The 6,692-nt window shown below is 42.8% G+C and overlaps 1 pseudogene; it reads right to left on the reverse strand.

Moving 5' to 3' along the window:
- Nucleotides 1–2,529: 2,529 nt before the first annotated feature.
- On the reverse strand, nt 2,530–4,950 carry LOC110298019 (ubiquitin carboxyl-terminal hydrolase 17-like protein B; annotated as a pseudogene).
- Between the last annotated feature and the right edge of the window lie 1,742 nt (nt 4,951–6,692).

Consider the following 6,692-nt stretch of genomic DNA (forward strand, 5'->3'; position numbering starts at 1 on the left):
TTGCTTCTTATCTTCTTTCAAATGCATTTATATTTTTCCAGATTTATAGAAAATATAAAATTTTATATGCTCCAGTACAGGGGAATGCCAGGGCCAAGAAGTGGGAGGTGGGTGTGTAGGGGAGCAGGGTGGGGGAAGGGTATAGGGGACTTTCGGGATAGCATTTGAAATGTAAATAAAGAAAATATCTAATAAAAAAAAGAAAATATAAACTGAGATTTTAAATTGTGTAAAGAAACTTAGCCTTGTAATTGTCAATGGAAATATCAACATTGTTTGTTCAGAAAGGAGGGGAAGAGACCAGAATACCTCAAGAGCTCAAATCCATGTGCCATGTTTTCTGTGATATTTACTGTACATTCATGTATATACATAATATAATTGTCATCTAAATTATTATAGAAACTATAAAATGTACTAAGTATAAATGTGATCCCAAAGTGAAAAAAATTATAATGTGTCAACCTTTTTTTTAAAAAGTAGAATTAGAATCAGATGAAACAATGTGTTCACCAAATATTTTGATTAGTACAGCATCTCAATTTCTTAGCCCATTTGTAATAAATTGGTTCCCTTATCTAAGTATTTCTCAGCACTTAATAATGGTGAAATTGGAGCTTTAAAAAAATTTCAGGTGACAGCAGATGCTGGCAAGGATGTGGGGAAAGAGGGACACTCCTCCATTTTTGGTGGGAATGCAAGCTGGTACAAATATTCTGGAAATCAGTCTGGCGGTTCCTCAGAAAATTGGACATAGTACTACTGGAAGATCCAGCAATACCTCTCCTAGACATATACCCAGAAGATGCTCCAAGTTGTAATGATGACACATGCTCTACTATGTTCATAGCAACCTTATTTATAATAGCCAGCAGCTTGAAAGAACCCAGATACCCCTCAACAGAGGAATTGATACAGAAACGTGGTACATTTACACAATGGAGTAATACTCAGCAATTAAAAACAATGAATTCAAGAAATTCTTAGGCAAATGGATGTATCTGGAGGATATCATCCTTAGTGAAGTAACCCAATCACAAAAGAACTCACATGATATGTACTCACTGATAAGTGGGTATTAGCTCAGAAACTTAGAATATCCAAGGTACAATTTGCAAAACACATGAAACTCAAGAAGAAGGAAGACCAAAGTATGGGGATAATTTGTTCCTTCTTAGAATGGGGAACAAAATACCCATGGAAGGAGTCACAGAGACAAACTTCAGAGATAAGACAGAAGGAAAGACCATCCAGAGACTGTCCCACACAGGGATCCATCCCATATACAACCACCAAACCCAGACACTATTGTATATGCCAGAAAGATTTTCTGACAGGACCCTGACGTAGCTCTCTTTTGTGAATTTATGCCAATGCCTTGCTAATACAGAAGTGGATGCTCACAGTCATTGATTGGAACACAGGGCCCCTAATGGAGGAGTTAGAGAGTACCCAAGGAGCTGAAGGGGTATGCAACCCTATAGGAGGAACAACAATATGAACTAACCAGTTCCCCCAGAGCTGTGTCTCTAGTTGCATATGTAGCAGAGGATGGCCTAGTTGGCCTTCAATGGAAGGAGAAGACCTTGGTATTGTGAAGATCATATGCCCCAATACAGGGGAATGCTAGGGCCAGAAAGGAGGTGTGTGTGTGTGTTTGGGTGATACATACATACATACATACCTGTTTTAGGCAACCATACTATTAGGGTTTCATATGTTCAGCTTCCTTGTGTCTAGAAAGTACTATTTAGCAGAAGGTGTCCTGGTCTTACAATCTTCCCACCCAATTTTCCATTATTTTTCCTGAGCCTTAGGGATATACGTTGCAATTTAGTTGCAACACAAGGGTTGGGCACACTATAGTGACATATCCATTGTCTTTTGACCAGTTTTGGATCTTGGTAATAGTCTCTAGCACCTGTTTTAAAGATGGTGTCACCTAATAGGTTATTAAATGTGATACTGTATAAAAGGTTTATGAATTGGATGAATGGAACAATAAACAAGGAGACAAGGATTGTGAAGTAACAGAATTTATTTGGTCAAAGAACTGTTGATCACACACAAAGAATAAGAACATCTATCTCTACAGTGTGTACTACACATTTTCTGGGAAAGAGGTTAGAAAGGGCAGTTGTCCAGCAACTTGTTGACTGAGAGAAAACTCTAAACATCAATAGCATTGGAAATGTAATTGAGGAAAATACGTAATAAAAAATATTAAAAAAAAAAAGAGCTCCAGTGTGGTGATTTAGTCTCTACCCTGCTCAGATTCAAGAAGTTGCAAGAGAAGATATTCAGACCTCCCTCAGGTTTCCAGCTTTCTTGTCTTTAACCTGTACCAACACCCTGGGCATTTTTTTCCACATCCAAGGGATCATTTTCAGAGTCACTCAGCAAAGATAGGCAAGGGCCCAGAGGAAAGGTGGATGCCACGTGAAGGGTGAGGCATTGTCCCTGCCTGGGACAGAGGTCTCAGGGTCAACAGTGTGTCCACAGGAGCCAGTGTGAGTGGGTGGGTGAGCACTAGCAAACAAGCAGAAGCCTATGCCCTTGCTTGTTCTTGTTCTTCCCCTTCTTCTATCTTCGTTTCCCACCCTGACTACAGAGCTTCCTAGGGCTCATGAGGCCCTGAGAGGTGAGGAGCCTGCCAGCATCATGCCAGGGTTGATTCTCCTTGTCTGGAGCATCCCTGCCACAGTTTGCAGTGGATCTGGGCTGGTGAATCACAATTGCATCAGCAGGCAGATCAAGTTCACCTTCGGTATTCCTGAGGTTCTTCCAGCTTTCTGGTGGTTCTGTTCCTGAGAGATGAGTTTGATATTCTCCTGTTTCTGCCTAGCTTTCTGGTGGGCCTGTTCCTGAAGAACTTTCCCCTTCCCTAAGGAGGTTTCTTTGGTTGTTCTCTTCTCTCTGTTTCCACAGGACTCTCCCGCATCTTTTGTGCAAGGGTGTTTATTCTTATGCTTTTTTCCCGTGATTTCTTCAGCTGGTATTCGGTGTCGAGAACCTCATGTATTGTGCCCTCTTGCATGTTGATACTACCCTTTTTGAGGTCATTCTGCTGCACATAGAAGAGCACATAGGCATTCTCATTCAGGACAGAAGTCACATCGCACCTGGTGACCTTAGTATCATCTATCTTGTACCACTTCCCATGTCCGGCTTTGACACAACAGAAATAATGTCCACTGTGAGAAGTCACACCATCATGGACCAGGACTGCATAGAGGGCATAAGGCAAAGGTCCTCCAGTAGGCTGGGACAGGTATGGCTTCAGGTCAAGGAACTCCGGGTAGCTTACTTTTCTGTCCAACTTGTTACCCATGAAGCCTGAAAAGTGCTTTAACACTAGCAGGAGTACCTTTGGGGCACTATAAACCTTTAGGATCTTGGAAGCTGGCATCTTCTGTCTACACCTACCACAGTAGTAGGCATTCTCCCCACGCAGCTCTTCTGCCTTCTCTGTATCCTACAAGGCTTGGTTCACACTCTGAGCTGAACTGATATCCAGGGGGACATCCAGGAAGGGATCGTAGGTATCTGAGGTGCCCTGGCAGTGGTGACACTTGATCTGAGACCTCCACCAGCCTCCAAATATGTCATGAATTGGGGAGCTGTCCTCAAAGGGGGATTCATCTTCTGACTGGCTGGACCCTCAAAGGCAGGATTCATGCATTGTTTCCAAGGTGAACATGAGAAACTCATGGGCATCTTCCTGCCGGTGCTTGTGGAAGGCAGAGGTCAAAATCTGGGAGGGCTTCATGACATTCCCTGCATAGGAATACAAGAGACTGTGGGTCACATGGGCTTCCATAGCACACATCTTACAGCCTTCTGAGGAAAAACATATCTGAGTGTGCTCCTGGGACAGCATGTAGTCAGTGAGAGGTGGTGTGTGTGTCAAGCACTGCAGGACTGCGTTCAGGTAGCAGCTGTTGCCTGTGTTCTGGAGCCCACATCCCGGTCCTTGGGGACTCTTCCAACTTAGATTGTGTTTGCCATTGGCAGTCAGCTGCTCCACCACCTGAGCTTCATCCTGACACAGCTCTGGGGCACCAGGAGATGACAGGGCTGGATCTACTATGGGACAAGAACATGAAAAGAATTTAGGGCATGCCAGTGGCCAAATCCTTTACCTTCAGACTCCATTCTAGAAAACCTGACCTAACTTTCACCTCAGCAAAAGTAACAGGACAGTACCTAGCATTACTTTCCAAGTTACCCACCCCCTCCAAAAATAAAACACTCACATACACCCCACCCCAAACCAAACAAGAACCTAAATCCAGTCTCTAGGTTACACCCCAAACAAGACCAGTGTCTCCAGGTTATTACTCCACCAGATCTGCACCCCAAGGTTCAAAGCCCACCCCCCTCCCTAATGACCACCAGAGCAGAAGGAAGCAGACATTTAGCTTATGACTCTGAGGACCCACCATTATATTACAGGCCACAAAAACCAGCCGATTAGATGCTTGCACACTCACCCACACCCCTCTGCTTGCTGCTTACTGTAAACCCTTACCCTGATAGATATTCGAGGCTCATCATCCCCAAAGCATTCCTGCTGGACAGTGGCTCACAGTGGTGCCTTAGCTAGCTGGCATAAAAAGGCCTCACTGTGATTGCATCTCATCAGTTCCTGTCTGGTTTGGGGGGATGACTACTCTTTTCTGGCACTACACATGCAAGCTGCAAAAGGCCTTATGATGAGACTCAACTTCTTAGAAGAGCAGAGCACCCCCTGTGTCAACAAAAGTCTGTCCCAGCACACTCGATTCATCCTTATGCAGGTCTAGGGCAGCTGGAGATGACAATGGTGCTGGGGGACACACAGGATGTAAAGACCTTACAGTGAGACTTACCTTCTGAGAAGGAGGGAGAAACCATTATGTCTCCAACGGCCTCTTCAAATAACTTGCTGGAGTCTTCTAAGGGACCAGAAGGAAGTCTTTCTCTACAGAGAATCTCTGCAAGTGAGGACCATTCCCAAATGCTCAGTCTTTTAGACTCCAGACGTGTGACCACGCCTACAGTCTTCCCAGAGCAGCCAATCCCAGACAAGCCTCTCCCAAGTTGGGTGTGGTTTCTGCCGAGCAGTTCTGAAATCTCTTCTCTTTGGAGTGCATTTCCCTGAATTTAGCTCCAGTTTCCTATGTGTCTTAAGCTTGGGTTTTACTTAGAATAAACTTACAAAATCATGCCAAACAGAGGAAATGATTACTATACATGCCATACATGAGTTTTCATCACCTTGCTAACCGCACAGAACCAGTGTAAACAGCCTAGGTCTTGTTATCTTTCCTTCCTTCCTTCCTTCCTTCCTTCCTTCCTTCCTTCCTTCCTTCCTTCCTTCCTTTGACTCTTTCTTTCTTTCTTTCTTTCTTTCTTTCTTTCTTTCTTCCTTTCTTTTGCTTTCTGTCTTCATTGATGTTGGATCTGCAAGGAGATCATTTATCTAGTAGCAGACACATTTCCACACAAGGTCATATGATCTATGTGGTCATCTAGTCCACTAAGTAGACTGTTGATTCTCTGTGGGGAAAAAATGACCTTCTATCTACACTCTGCTTCTTTAATGTATTATCAATACCCAAGTGTACAAAGCATTTTGAAGTAAGTGTTTTACCCACAACTAACTCTCTAATTACTTATAAGGATAATTTTATACTGCCATGGCCTCTAATGGTGTAACTACTGTGGAAGTGATTCAATCACCCAGTTAGCTCCATAATGCACATTCAGTCTGACTGGAGCAATAAGATTCTCTCTACGTAGACCAAACCAGGCAAATCCTCCCTTCCTGTATGTTTTTGAGACAATATGGGTCATTTTCCATACTGACCTTGAGCTTGACTTCAATCACCCTATGATGGCTTCAACTCATGACCTTTTAAGGATAATTTTATAGTTCATTGCCTCTAATGGAGTAACTACCATGGAGGTGATTCAATCACCCAGTTAGTTCAATTATGTTCATTCAGTCTAACTGAAGTAATAAGATTCACTCTAGGTGAACCAAACCAGGCCAATCCTCCCCTCCTGTATGTTTTTGAGACAATATGACTCATTCTTCCTGCTGACCTTGAGCTGGCTTCAATCACCCTATGATGGCTTCAGAACATGACCATTGGCTTTCATTTCCTCAAAGAAAAGAAAACTCACACACACACACACACACACACACACACACAAAACCACACATCCAAAGCAACATCTGTCGTAGTCCTGTTGTATCTCCTTATGAAGCAGTGAAACAAGATACAAGGTTTTTTTTATTCCATTTCTGTTAACAGTTAAAGACATTCTCACCACAGTCTTCCTTATTATTTTATATGTTATCCTTCCTTTTTTCTGGATAGAGTGGCTGCTTTAGTTTTATTCCAGTATGTTCAAATTGATCTGGCTTTTTATGTTGGGCATGATATGCACTTAGGCTTTGCACATTCCCTCTAAATCCTTTACCTCTGCCATTCACGCAAGGTCCCTTTCCATTCTTACTTTCAGTCAGGAATTGTCTAAGTTGTCAAAGTGTGCTTAAAAGCAAGACATAAGCAGAATGCAAATTGCTTTCTGTCTACTTTACCAGTCCCCTAATGATCTGGTTTTGAATTTTAGAGCAATGTTCAAATTACTAAGACTGTTCTCTGGACTAAGTCAGGGTCTCCAGTCCATTATATTGAAAT

This window comes from Mus caroli, unplaced genomic scaffold, assembly GCF_978045245.1.
Source record: "Mus caroli unplaced genomic scaffold, Mus_caroli_1 scaffold_8, whole genome shotgun sequence".
Taxonomy (NCBI): Eukaryota; Metazoa; Chordata; class Mammalia; order Rodentia; family Muridae; genus Mus; species Mus caroli.